The sequence below is a fragment of the Cherax quadricarinatus genome, chromosome 99, assembly GCF_038502225.1.
Source record: "Cherax quadricarinatus isolate ZL_2023a chromosome 99, ASM3850222v1, whole genome shotgun sequence".
NCBI lineage: Eukaryota > Metazoa > Arthropoda > Malacostraca > Decapoda > Parastacidae > Cherax > Cherax quadricarinatus.
This window is the reverse complement of record NC_091390.1, coordinates 4,059,487-4,074,443: the sequence shown is the minus strand read 5'-3', so window position 1 is coordinate 4,074,443 and position 14,957 is coordinate 4,059,487.

Below are 14,957 nucleotides of genomic sequence, written 5' to 3'. Positions count from 1 at the left end.
CTGCTACTACTGCTATGACTACTACTAGTGCTATTACTACTAGTGCTACTACTAGTGCAACTACTAGTGCTACTAATGCTACTACAAGTGCTACTAGTTCTACTAGCGCTACTAGTGCTATTACTACTAGTGCTACTACTACTAGTGCTACTACTACTAATGCTACTACTATTGCTGTTAGTGCTACTACTAGTGATACTACTAGTGCTGCTACTACTAGTGCTGCTACTAGTGCAACTACTACTAGTGCAACTACTACTAGTGCTACTACTAGTGCTACTACTACTAATGCTACTACTACTAATGCTACTACTATTGCTGTTAGTGCTACTACTAGTGATACTACTAGTGCTGCTACTACTAGTGCAACTACTACTAGTGCTACTACTACTAGTGCTACTACTACTAGTGCTACTACTACTAATGCTACTACTATTGCTGTTAGTGCTACTACTAGTGATACTACTAGTGCTGCTACTACTAGTGCAACTACTACTAGTGCTGCTACTACTAGTGCAACTACTACTAGTGCTACTACTAGTGCTACTACTAGTGCTACTACTAGTGTTACTACTACTAATGCTGCTACTATTGCTGTTAGTGCTATTTCTAGTGATACTACTAGTGCTGCTACTACTAGTGCAACTACTACTAGTGCTGATACTACTAGTGCAACTACTACTAGTGCTACTACTACTACTGCTACTACTAGTGCTACTACTACTAGTGCAACTACTATTAGTGCTACTACTACTAGTGCTACTACTACTAGTTCTACTACTACTAGTTCTACTACTACTAGTGCTACTACTACTAGTGCTACTACTAATACTACTACCTATTCTGACGTACTAAAACCGTAAGGGCGACACAACACCTGGGAAACAGCAAAGGAGCAGCTCCAATTGGTTGGCTCAAGAGCCCCATCGGAGGCATAAACTTACGACAAACGCAACGAACACAACAGGTTACGACAAGGAAACAAAAACAGTAAGAGAAAGCAAATATTTTGTCTGTAATGGTCTGGAGAGTAAGAAACACCAGCGATAACGTAGATCTTGGCGAGAGACAGTGAGACTTACCCGACACGAGACTCGGTGGAGAGGGAGACTTTATGTAGGTGGAGAGGGAGACTTTATGTAGATGGAGAGGGAGACTTTATCTAGATGGAGAGGGAGACTTTATGTAGATGGAGAGGGAGACTTTATCTAGATGGAGAGGGAGACTTTATCTAGATGGAGAGGGAGACTTTATCTAGATGGAGAGGGAGACTTTGTCTATATGGAGAGGGAGACTATCTAGATGGAGGGGGAGACTTTATCTAGATGGAGAGGGAGACTTTATGTAGATGGAGAGGGAGACTATCTAGATGGAGGGGGAGACTTTATCTAGATGGAGAGGGAGACTTTATGTAGATGGAGAGGGAGACTTTGTCTAGATGGAGAGGGAGACTTTATCTAGATGGAGAGGGAGACTATCTAGATGGAGGGGGAGACTTTATCTAGATGGAGAGGGAGACTTTATCTAGATGGAGAGGGAGACTTTGTCTAGATGGAGAGGGAGACTTTGTCTAGATGGAGGGGGAGACTTTATCTAGATGGAGAGGGAGACTTTATCTAGATGGAGAGGGAGACTTTGTCTAGATGGAGAGGGAGACTTTGTCTAGATGGAGAGGGAGACTTTGTCTAGATGGAGAGGGAGACTTTATCTAGATGGAGAGGGAGACTTTATCTAGATGGAGAGGGAGACTTTATCTAGATGGAGAGGGAGAATTTATCTAGATGGAGAGGGAGACTTTATCTAGATGGAGAGGGAGACTTTGTCTAGATGGAGAGGGAGACTTTATCTAGATGGAGGGGGAGACTTTGTCTAGATGGAGAGGGAGACTTTATCTAGATGGAGAGGGAGACTTTATCTAGATGGAGAGGGAGAATTTATCTAGATGGAGAGGGAGACTTTATCTAGATGGAGAGGGAGACTTTGTCTAGATGGAGAGGGAGACTTTATCTAGATGGAGAGGGAGACTTTATCTAGATGGAGAGGGAGACTTTATCTAGATGGAGAGGGAGACTTTATCTAGATGGAGAGGGAGACTTTATCTAGATGGAGTGGGAGACTTTATGTAGAGGGAGGCTTTATGTAGATGGAGAGGGAGACTTTATCTAGATGGAGAGGGAGACTTTATCTAGATGGAGAGGGAGACTTTATCTAGATGGAGTGGGAGACTTTATGTAGATGGAGAGGGAGGCTTTATGTAGATGGAGAGGGAGACTTTATCTAGATGGAGAGGGAGACTTTATCTAGATGGAGAGGGAGACTTTATCTAGATGGAGAGGGAGACTTTATCTAGATGGAGAGGGAGACTTTATCTAGATGGAGAGGGAGACTTTGTCTAGATGGAGAGGGAGACTTTATCTAGATGGAGAGGGAGACTTTATCTAGATGGAGAGGGAGACTTTATCTAGATGGAGAGGGAGACTTTATCTAGATGGAGAGGGAGACTTTATCTAGATGGAGGGGGAGACTTTATCTAGATGGAGTGGGAGACTTTATGTAGATGGAGAGGGAGGCTTTATGTAGATGGAGAGGGAGACTTTATCTAGATGGAGAGGGAGACTTTATCTAGATGGAGAGGGAGACTTTATCTAGATGGAGAGGGAGACTTTATCTAGATGGAGGGGGAGACTTTATCTAGATGGAGAGGGAGACTTTATCTAGATGGAGAGGGAGACTTTATCTAGATGGAGGGGGAGACTTTATCCAGATAGAGAGGGAGACTTTATCTAGATGGAGAGGGAGACTTTATCTAGATGGAGAGGGAGACTTTATCTAGATGGAGGGGGAGACTTTATCTAGATGGAGAGGGAGACTTTATCTAGATGGAGAGGGAGACTTTATCTAGATGGAGGGGGAGACTTTGTCTAGATGGAGAGGGAGACTTTATCTAGATGGAGAGGGAGACTTTATCTAGATGGAGAAAGAAACTTTATGTAGATGGAGAGGGAGACTAGATGAAGAGGGAGACTAGATGGAGAGGGAGACTAGATGGAGAGGGAGACTAGATGGAGAGGGAAGCCTTCAAGATAGGGAGACTTTCTTGATGAATGGAGAGGGAAACTTTCTAACTAGATGGAGAGAGTGATTATCAAGATGGAGAGAGTGATTATCAAGATGGAGAGAGTGATTATCAAGATGGAGAGAGTGATTATCAAAATGGAGAGAGTGATTATCAAGATGGAGAGAGTGAATACCAAGATGGAGAGAGTGATTATCAAGATGGAGAGAGTGATTATCAAGATGGAGAGAGTGATTATCAAGATGGAGAGAGTGATTATCAAGATGGAGAGAGTGATTATCAAGATGGAGAGAGTGATTATCAAGATGGAGAGAGTGATTATCAAGATGGAGAGAGTGATTATCAAGATGGAGAGAGTGATTATCAAGATGGAGAGAGTGATTATCAAGATGGAGTGATTATCAAGATGGAGAGAGTGATTATCAAGATGGAGAGAGTGAATACCAAGATGGAGAGAGTGATTATCAAGATGGAGAGAGTGATTATCAAGATGGAGAGAGTGATTATCAAGATGGAGAGAGTGATTATCAAGATGGAGAGAGTGATTATCAAGATGGAGAGAGTGATTATCAAGATGGAGTGAGTGATTATCAAGATGGAGAGAGTGATTATCAAGATGGAGAGAGTGAATACCAAGATGGAGAGAGTGATTATCAAGATGGAGAGAGTGATTATCAAGATGGAGTGAGTGATTATCAAGATGGAGAGAGTAATTATCAAGATGGAGAGAGTGATTATCAAGATTGAGAGAGTGATTATCAAGATGGAGAGAGTGATTATCAAGATGGAGAGAGTAATTATCAAGATGGAGAGAGTGATTATCAAGATTGAGAGAGTGATTATCAAGATGGAGAGAGTGATTATCAAGATGGAGAGAGTGATTATCAAGATTGAGAGAGTAATTATCAAGATGGAGAGAGTGATTATCAAGATGGAGAGAGTGATTACCAAGATGGAGAGAGTGATTATCAAGATGGGGAGAGTGATTATCAAGATGGAGAGAGTGATTATCAAGATGGAGAGAGTGATTATCAAGATGGAGAGAGTGATTACCAAGATGGAGAGAGTGATTATCAAGATGGAGAGAGTGATTATCAAGATGGAGAGAGTGATTATCAAGATGGAGAGAGTGATTATCAAGATGGAGAGAGTGATTATCAAGATGGAGAGAGTGATTATCAAGATGGAGAGAGTGATTACCAAGATGGAGAGAGTGATTATCAAGATGGAGAGAGTGATTATCAAGATGGAGAGAGTAATTATCAAGATGGAGAGAGTGATTATCAAGATGGAGAGAGTGATTATCAAGATGGAGAGAGTGATTACCAAGATGGAGAGAGTTATTACCAAGATGGAGTGAGTGATTATCAAGATGGAGAGAGTGATTATCAAGATGGAGAGAGTGATTATCAAGATGGAGAGAGTGATTATCAAGATGGAGAGAGTGATTACCAAGATGGAGAGAGTGATTATCAAGATGGAGAGAGTGATTACCAAGATGGAGAGAGTGATTATCAAGATGGAGTGAGTGATTATCAAGATGGAGAGAGTGATTATCAAGATGGAGAGAGTGAATACCAAGATGGAGAGAGTGATTATCAAGATGGAGAGAGTGATTATCAAGATGGAGAGAGTGATTATCAAGATGGAGAGAGTGATTATCAAGATGGAGAGAGTGATTATCAAGATGGAGAGAGTGATTACCAAGATGGAGAGAGTGATTATCAAGATGGAGAGAGTGATTATCAAGATGGAGAGAGTAATTATCAAGATGGAGAGAGTGATTATCAAGATGGAGAGAGTGATTATCAAGATGGAGAGAGTGATTATCAAGATGGAGAGAGTGATTATCAAGATGGAGAGAGTGATTATCAAGATGGAGAGAGTGATTATCAAGATGGAGAGAGTGATTATCAAGATGGAGAGAGTGATTATCAAGATGGAGAGAGTGATTATCAAGATGGAGTGAGTGATTATCAAGATGGAGAGAGTGATTATCAAGATGGAGAGAGTGATTATCAAGATGGAGAGAGTGATTATCAAGATGGAGAGAGTGATTATCAAGATGGAGAGAGTGATTATCAAGATGGAGAGAGTGATTATCAAGATGGAGAGAGTGATTATCAAGATGGAGAGAGTTATTACCAAGACGACAGAAGACAGACCAGACAAACACTTTCCTCCAAATCAACAAATCTGAGGTAAACGAGAAGACTGAGGAAGCTGATAACATAATAACCTAACATAGCACGTTAACAAATATAACACAACATGACACAACATAGCATACAACATGACATAACACAACATAGCATGCAACACAACACAATATAATACAGCACATGTCACAACAACATAGCACAGCACATGTCACAACAACATAGCACAGCACATGTCACAACAACATAGCACAGCACATGTCACAACACATAATACAGCACATGTTACAACAACATAACACATCACATGACACAACACAACATAAATGACAGCATAACACAGCACATGACAACTCAACATAGCACATGACAACATAGCACATGACAACACAACATAGCACATGACACAACATAACACAGCACATGACACAACACAACATAGCACATGACATAACACAACACATGACACAAAACATAACACAGCACATGCCACAACACAACATAACACAGCACATGACACAACATAAATGACATAACACAGCACATGTCACAACACAACATAACACAGCACATGTCACAACACAACATAACACAGCACATGACACAACACAACATACAGCACATTACACAACGCAACACAACACAGCACATGACACAACATAACACAGCACATGACACAACATAACACAGCACATGACACAACACAACATAACACAGCACATTACACAACGCAACACAACACAGCACATGACACAACACAACATAACACAGCACATGACACAACACAACATAACACAGCACATGACACAACACAACATAACACAGCACATTACACAACGCAACACAACACAGCACATGACACAACATAACACAGCACATGACACAACACAACATAACACAGCACATGACACAACACAACATAACACAGCACATTACGCAACACAACACAGCACATGACACAACATAACACAGCACATGACACAACACTACAACACAGCACATGACACAACATAACACAGCACATGACACATAACACAGCACATGGCAACACAACATAACACAGCACATAACATAACACAGCACATGACACAACATAACACAGCACATGACACAACATAACACAGCACATGACACAACAGCACATGACACAACACATAACATAGCACATGACAGAACACAACATAACACAGCACATGACACAACACAGCACATGTCACAACGCAACATAACACAGCACATGACACACAACATAACACAGCACATGACACAACGCAACATAACACAGCACATGACACAACACATAGCACATGACACAACACACAACACATGACACAACACAACATAGCACATGACATAACACAAAGCACATAACACAACGTAACACAGCACATGACACAACATAACATAACACAGCACGTGACACAACACACACACATGACAACACAGCACATGTCACAACACACAACACAGCACATGACACAACATAACACATGACACACAACACAGCACATGACAACATAACACAGCACATGATACAACACAAGATAACACAGCACATGACACAACATAACACATGACACACAACACAGCACATGACAACATAACACAGCACATGATACAACATAACACATGACACACAACACAGCACATGACAACATAACACAGCACATGATACAACACAAGATAACACAGCACATGACACAACATAACACATGACACACAACACAGCACATGACAACATAACACAGCACATGATACATCATAACACATGACACACAACACAGCACATGACAACATAACACAGCACATGATACAACACAAGATAACACAGCACATGACACAACACATACATGACACAACACAACATAAAAGAGACAACATAACACAGCACATGACACAACGCAGCATAACACAGCACATGACACAACACAACATAACACAGCACATGACACAACACAACATAACACAGCACATGACACAACGCAACATAACACAGCACATGACACAACACAACATAACACAGCACATGACACAACACAACATAACACAGCACATAACACAACACAGCACATGACAACATAACACAACGTAACATAACACAGCACACACCACAACACAGCATATGACAACATAACACAGCACATGACAACATAACACAGCACATGACAACACAACATAACACAGCACACAACACAGCACATGACACAACACAACATAACACAGCACAACATAACACAGCACATGACAACATAACACAGCACATGACAACATAACACAGCACATGACACAACATAACACAGCACATGTCACAACATAACACAGCACATGACAACATAACACAGCACATGTCACAACATAACACAGCACATGACACAACATAACACAGCACATGTCACAACATAACACAGCACATGACACAACATAACACAGCACATGACACAACATAACACAACATAACACACAGCATAATAATATAGGCTTATAACACTCTACAGTAGGCCTACTGACTCATTTAAGTGTTAAGGTGAGATAAGTAAACCGTAGATAAGTATACTTGTATACTTTTCCCTACATTGGGCTTCTAACGGAGTGTTTCAGCACAGAAGATGGCATCCCTTGACCAGAACACTTAGATAACCGGATTTAACTCTACGTCTGTACTCACTACTGGGCCCATGCTGGGCAGGTTCATCTCGCATTCAAGTATTCTTACTCATGGGGTGTTCCTTGACTCACTGTTGACTCATGTTATTCATGGTTAAATGTTTTTCTTGATAGTTGGACTTTAAAGGTATAATTTTGGCAGTTTTTAAAAGATTCGTCAATTTTTTTTTGATAAACGCGGTACGGGTAGGATTTGAACTCGTGGCGAGCGAGTTGTAAAATTCCAGGCCGGTGCGTCAACCACTGAACCTGGAGTTTTACGACTTGCCATAGGTTCTAACCCCACCCTTACCCTGGATTGTCTACAAACGTGTTAGTCAATTTCTGGGTATTTTGGTTCCACAAATTACATTAATTATAATAATTAGACCTATGATAATTTTATATTGTCATCACAATAACAGAAATAAAAAATATATTTTAAACGTATAAGAGAAAATTATAGAAAAAACTTAATTTTAAATGAGATTTTGTTAATTGACTAATTTTACCTATTCGGCACTATATATATATATATATATATATATATATATATATATATATATATATATATATATATATATATATATATATACTGATCTCTGGCTGAAGGAGACTCGAACCTACGAACCTTGGAACAAGGTACCCAGTGCTATACCAATCTACCCACACTGGACAATACCTTGGCGTGTAGCTTGCGCTACACGTTTGATCCAAGGCAGCCAGCTTTCAGGGAGAAGACTTAAAGCCTTTCATCTCATCCCCTGCATGCTGGCTGCCTTGGATCAAACGTGTAGCGCAAGCTACACGCCAAGGTATTGTCCAGTGTGGGTAGATTGGTATAGTACTGCGTACCTTGTTCCAAGGTTCGTAGGTTCGAGTCTCCTTCAGCCAGAGATCAGTATATATATATATATATATATATATATATATATATATATATATATATATATATATATATATATATATCTAGATATATATATATATATATATAAGATCATCTGGGTTATCAGAATTCAGGTTTAAAACGCCGACGTTTACCAAAACGAGTAAATTACAGAAGAGCACAAAACCTAAGCCGCTTAATTGACGTTGTTGTTAAACCTCTTTTGATGTGGTTTTTATGTAATAATTATTTCGGTTATTTGGGTTTAAACTGATGGTGATATTTCTTGTTTTAAGTAGGGTAAGATAGAGCTGTACCATTGCTCTATATTCACGGTGACTGCTGTACCATTGCTCTATATTCACGGTGACTGCTGTACCATTGCTCTATATTCACGGTGACTGCTGTACCATTGTTCTATATTCACGGTGACTGCTGTACCATTGCTCTATATTCACGGTGACTGCTGTACCATTGTTCTATATTCACGGTGACTGCTGTACCATTGATCTATATTCACGGTGACTGCTGTACCATTGCTCTATATTCACGGTGACTACTGTACCATTGCTCTATATTCACGGTGACTGCTGTACCATTGCTCTATATTCACGGTGACTGCTGTACCATTGTTCTATATTCACGGTGACTGCTGTACCATTGCTCTATATTCACGATGACTGCTGTACCATTGCTCTATATTCACGGTGACTGCTGTACCATTGATCTATATTCACGGTACCTGCTGTACCATTGCTCTATGTTCGTGGTAATTGCTGTACCATTGCTCCATGTTCACGGTACCTGCTGTGCCATTGCTCTATATTCACGGTAATTGCTGTACCATTGCTCCATGATCACGGTACCTGCTGTACCATTGCTCTATATTCACGGTAATTGCTGTACCATTGCTCCATGTTCACGATACCTGCTGTACCATTGCTCTATATTCATGGTACCTGCTGTACAATTGCTCTATATTCACGGTAATTGCTGTACCATTGCTCCATGTTCACGGTGCCTGCTGTACCATTGCTCTATATTCACGGTAACTGCTGTTCCCCTGCTTCCTTCCAGTTCACAGTACCTACTCTCTCCTTCCTGTTCACAGTACCTACTCTCTCCTTCCTGTTCACAGTACCTACTCTCTCCTTCCTGTTCACAGTACCTACTCTCTCCTCCCTGTTCACAGTACCTACTCTCTCCTCCCTGTTCACAGCATCTTCTCTTTCTCAGCATCACTTATCTCCTGCCATCCACAGCATCTTCTCATCTGAAGCATCTCTACACTCATCTCTCTAGCACACCTAAGTGTGTCTTCAGGCTTGTGTATGAGCCCTTGACCGTGTGCGATCTCTCTCTCTCTCTCTCTCTCTCTCTCTCTCTCTCTCTCTCTCTCCCTCTCCCTAGAGGAGAGCTCCTGAGATTTTGAGAGATTGTGTAAGATTGTGATATCTGGTGTTGGGTTGTGATCTACCTGGAGTCTACCTGGAGGTTATTCCGGGAATAAACGCCCCCGCGGCCCGATCCACGACCAGGCCGCCTGGTGGATCAGGACCTGATCAACCACGCTGTTAGTGCTGGCCGCACGTAGTCCAACGTACGAACCACAGCCCGGCTGATCCGGAATCGACTTTAAGTATCTGTCCAGCTCCCTCTTGAAGGCATCCAGGGGCCTATTGGTAATTCCCCTTATGCCTGGTGGGAGGCTGTTGAACAGTCTTGGGCCCCGGACACGTACACTGTTTTCTCTTAGTGTACCAACGGCGCCCCTACTTTTAATTGGGGGTATTTTGCATCGCCTGCCCAGTCTTTTGCTTCCGCAGGGAGTGATTTCTGTGTGCAGATTCGGGACCATTCCTTCTAGGATTTTCCAAGTGTAGATTATGAGATATCTCTCTCGCCTACGTTCCAACGAGTACAGGTTAAGTTCTTCCAAGCGTTCCCAGTAGCTGAGGTATTCGATAGAACTTACATGTGCAGTAAAGGTTCTGTCTGTCTTCAAGACCCCAGGCTGTCTTCAAGACTCCTGGCTGTCTTCAAGACTCCTGGCTGTCTTCAAGACTCCTGGCTGTCTTCAAGACTCCTGGCTGTCTTCAAGACTCCTGGCTGTCTTCAAGACTCCTGGCTGTCTTCAAGACTCCTGGCTGTCTTCAAGACTCCTGGCTGTCTTCAAGACCCCAGGCTGTCTTCAAGACTCCTGGCTGTCTTCAAGACTCCTGGCTGTCTTCAAGACTCCTGGCTGTCTTCAAGACTCCTGGCTGTCTTCAAGACCCCAGACTGTCTTCAAGACCCCTGGCTGTCTTCAAGACTCCTGGCTGTCTTCAAGACTTCTGGCTGTCTTCAAGACCCCAGACTGTCTTCAAGACCCCTGGCTGTTTTCAAGACCCCAGACTGTCAAGACCCCTGGCTGTTTTCAAGACCCCTGACTGTCAAGACCCCTGGCTGTCTTCAAGACTCCTGGCTGTCTTCAAGACCCCAGGCTGTCTTCAACATTCCTGGCTGTCGTCAAGATTCCAGGCTGTCTTCAAGACCCCAGGCTGTCTTCAAGACCACAGGCTGTCTTAAAGACCCCAAGATGTCTTCAAGACCCCTGGCTATCTTCAAGACCCCTGGCTGTCTTCAAGACCCCTGGCTGTCTTCAAGACCCCTGACTGTCAAGACTCCTTGCTATCTTCAAGACTCCTGGCTGTCTTTAAGACCCCTGGCTGTCTTCAAGACCCCTGGCTGTCTTCAAGACCCGTGGCTCTCTTCAAAACTCCTGGCTGTCTTCAAGACCCCTGGCTGTCAAGACCCCTGGCTGTCAAGACCCCTAGCTGTCTTCAAGACCCCTGTCTTCAAGACCCCTGGCTGTCTTCAAGACTCCTGGCTGTCTTCAAGACCCCTGGCTGTCAAGACCCATGGCTGTCCTCCAGATCTCTGGCTGTCAAGACCCCTGGCTGTCTTCAAGACTCCTGGTTGTCTTCAAGACTCCTGGCTGTCTTCAAGACTCCTGGCTGTCAAGACCCTTGGCTGTCAAGACCCCTAGCTGTCTTCAAGACCCCTGTCTTCAAGACCCCTGGCTGTCTTCAAGACTCCTGGCTGCCTTCAAGATCCCTGGCTGTCTTCAAGACTCCTGGCTCTCAAGACCCATGGCTGTCAAGACCCTTGGCTGTCTTCAAGATCCCTGGCTGTCAAGACCCCTGGCTGTCTTCAAGACTCCTGGCTGTCTTCAAGACCCATGGCTGTCTTCAAGACTCATGGCTGTCCTCAAGACCCCTGACTGTCTTCAAGACCCCTGGCTGTCTTCAAGATCCCTGGCTGTCTTCAAGACCCCTGGCTGCCTTCAAGACCCCTGGCTGTCTTCAAGACTCCTGGCTGTCTTCAAGACCCCTGGCTGTCAAGACCCATGGCTGTCCTCCAGATCTCTGGCTGTCAAGACCCCTGGCTGTCTTCAAGACTCCTGGTTGTCTTCAAGACTCCTGGCTGTCTTCAAGACTCCTGGCTGTCAAGACCCCTGGCTGTCAAGACCCCTGGCTGTCTTCAAAATCCCTGGCTGTCAAGACCCCTGGCTCTCTTCAAGACTCCTGGCTGCCTTCAAGACCCCTGGCCGTCTTCAAGACTCGTGGCTGTCCTCAAGACCCCTTGCTGTCTTCAAACCCCCTGGCTGTCTTCAAGAGAGAGCCGGACAGATACCTAAAACCAGTACCTGGTCAGCCGGGCTGTGGCTCGTACGTTGGACTACGTGTGGCCGACAGTAATAGCCTGGTTGATCAGACCCTGGTCCACCGTGAGGCTTGGTTATGGACCGGGCAGCGGGGGCGTTGTCCCCTGGAACAACTTCCGGGCATGTTATGATCGCAAAATTCGACATATAGAGAGCCCTTAAACATTAGTTTCCCATACTGCTTCATTGGAGAGCCGGTAATACGCTCGGATACAGTTTTTTACATTATTCTTACACCACATTTTCCCTGAGGTAATTTGGCCTGCTAGATGGACTCGAGTCCTGGAGGTGACGGTACATTACCTTCACTCTGTTAACGGTGATGTTACCACGGTTAATGTTTTTTTCCTTATTGGGTCACCGTACACCGTGGAAGACAGCCATGACCTCACAGTAGTGAATAACGAAAAAGGTCACAATACCGTGACTGGAACGATACACAACCCGCACATAGAAGAGAGGAGTTTACCACGACGTTTCGGTCCGACCTGGACGATTTACAAAGACACACTAGCGAAAAGGAGAGGAGGATGGGGTACATATAGGCCAGGAAGTGGTAGTGATAGTAGTGGAGGTAGTGGTAGTAGTGGAGGTAGTGGGTAGTAGTTGGGAAGGTAGTATGGTGTAGGAGGAGCCAGTTAAATACTAAGAGGAACACTGCAAGGGAGCTAGGGGCCCACAGAGGGTAGGAGTTCCTACCCTCTGTGGGCCCCTAGCTCCCTTGCAGTGTTCCTCTTAGTATTTAACTGGCTCCTCCTACACCATACTACCTTCCCAACTACTACCCACTACCTCCACTACTACCACTACCTCCACTACTACCACTACCTCCACTACTACCACTACCTCCACTACTACCACTACCTCCACTACTACCACTACCTCCACTACTACCCACTACCTCCTCTACTACCACTACCTCCACTACTACCACTACCTCCACTACTACCACTACTACCACTACCTCCACTACTACCACTACCTCCACTACTACCACTACCTCCACTACTACCACTACCTCCACTACTACCATTACCTCCACTACTACCCACTACCTCCACTACTACCCACTACCTCCACTACTACCACTACCTCCACTACTACCACTACCTCCACTACTACCACTACCTCCACTACTACCACTACCTCCACTATTACCAACTACCTCCTCTACTACCACTACCTCCACTACTACCACTACCTCCACTACTACCACTACCTCCACTACTACCACTACCTCCACTACTACCACTACCTCCTCTACTTCCACTACTACCACTACCTCCACTACTACCACTACCTCCACTACTACCACTACCTCCTCTACTACCACTACCTCCACTACTACCACTACCTCCACTACTACCACTACCTCCACTATTACCCACTACCTCCTCTACTACCACTACCTCCACTACTACCACTACCTCCACTACTACCACTACCTCCACTACTACCATTACCTCCACTACTACCACTACCTCCACTACTACCACTACCTCCTCTACTACCACTACCTCCACTACTACCACTACCTCCACTACTACCCACTACCTCCACTACTACCCACTACCTACACTACCTCCACTACTACCACTGCTTCCACTACTACCCACTACCTACACTACTACCCACTACCTCCACTTACACTAGTGAAATTTTCCACTGGTGACTCTGCCTGCTGCTATTGCAGAATATGCTGTACTTCTCTCGAGATTGTTGGACTGAGGACATCGACTCAAGGCTGAGGGACTGATAGCCTGAAACTCCTCCTCCTCTTCCACTGTTCATCTCTGTACAGGACTGAGGAAGCCACAATAAATATTCCTGTGGGTTGCAAAAGACTACTGCTACAGCCACTACTACTGATGCTGCTGTTACTATTGATGCTGCTGCTACTATTGATGCTGCTACTATTGATGCTGCTACTATTGATGCTGCTGCTACTATTGCTGCTGCTACTGTTGATGCTGCTGCTACTATTGATGCTGCTGCTGCTATTAATGCTGCTGCTAATATTGATGCTGTTGCTACTATTGATGCTGCTGCTACTATTGATGCTGCTGTTACTATTAATGCTGATGTTACTATTGATGCTGCTGCTACTATTGATGCTGCTGCTACTATTGATGCTGTTGATGCTGGTGCTACTATTGATGTTACTATTAATGCTGCTACTGTTGATGCTGCTGCTACTGTTAATGCTGCTGCTACTATTGATGTTGCTGCTACTATTGATACTGCTGCTACTATTGATGCTGCTGCTACTATTGATGCTAATATTGATGCTGCTACTATTGATGCTGCTACTATTGATGCTGCTGCTACTATTGATGCTGCTACTATTGATGTTGCTACTATTGATGCTGCTGCTACTATTGATGCTGCTACTACTATTGATGCTGCTTCTATTGATGCTGCTGCTACTGTTGATGCTGCTGCTACTTTTGATGCTGCTACTATTGATGTTGCTACTATTGATACTGC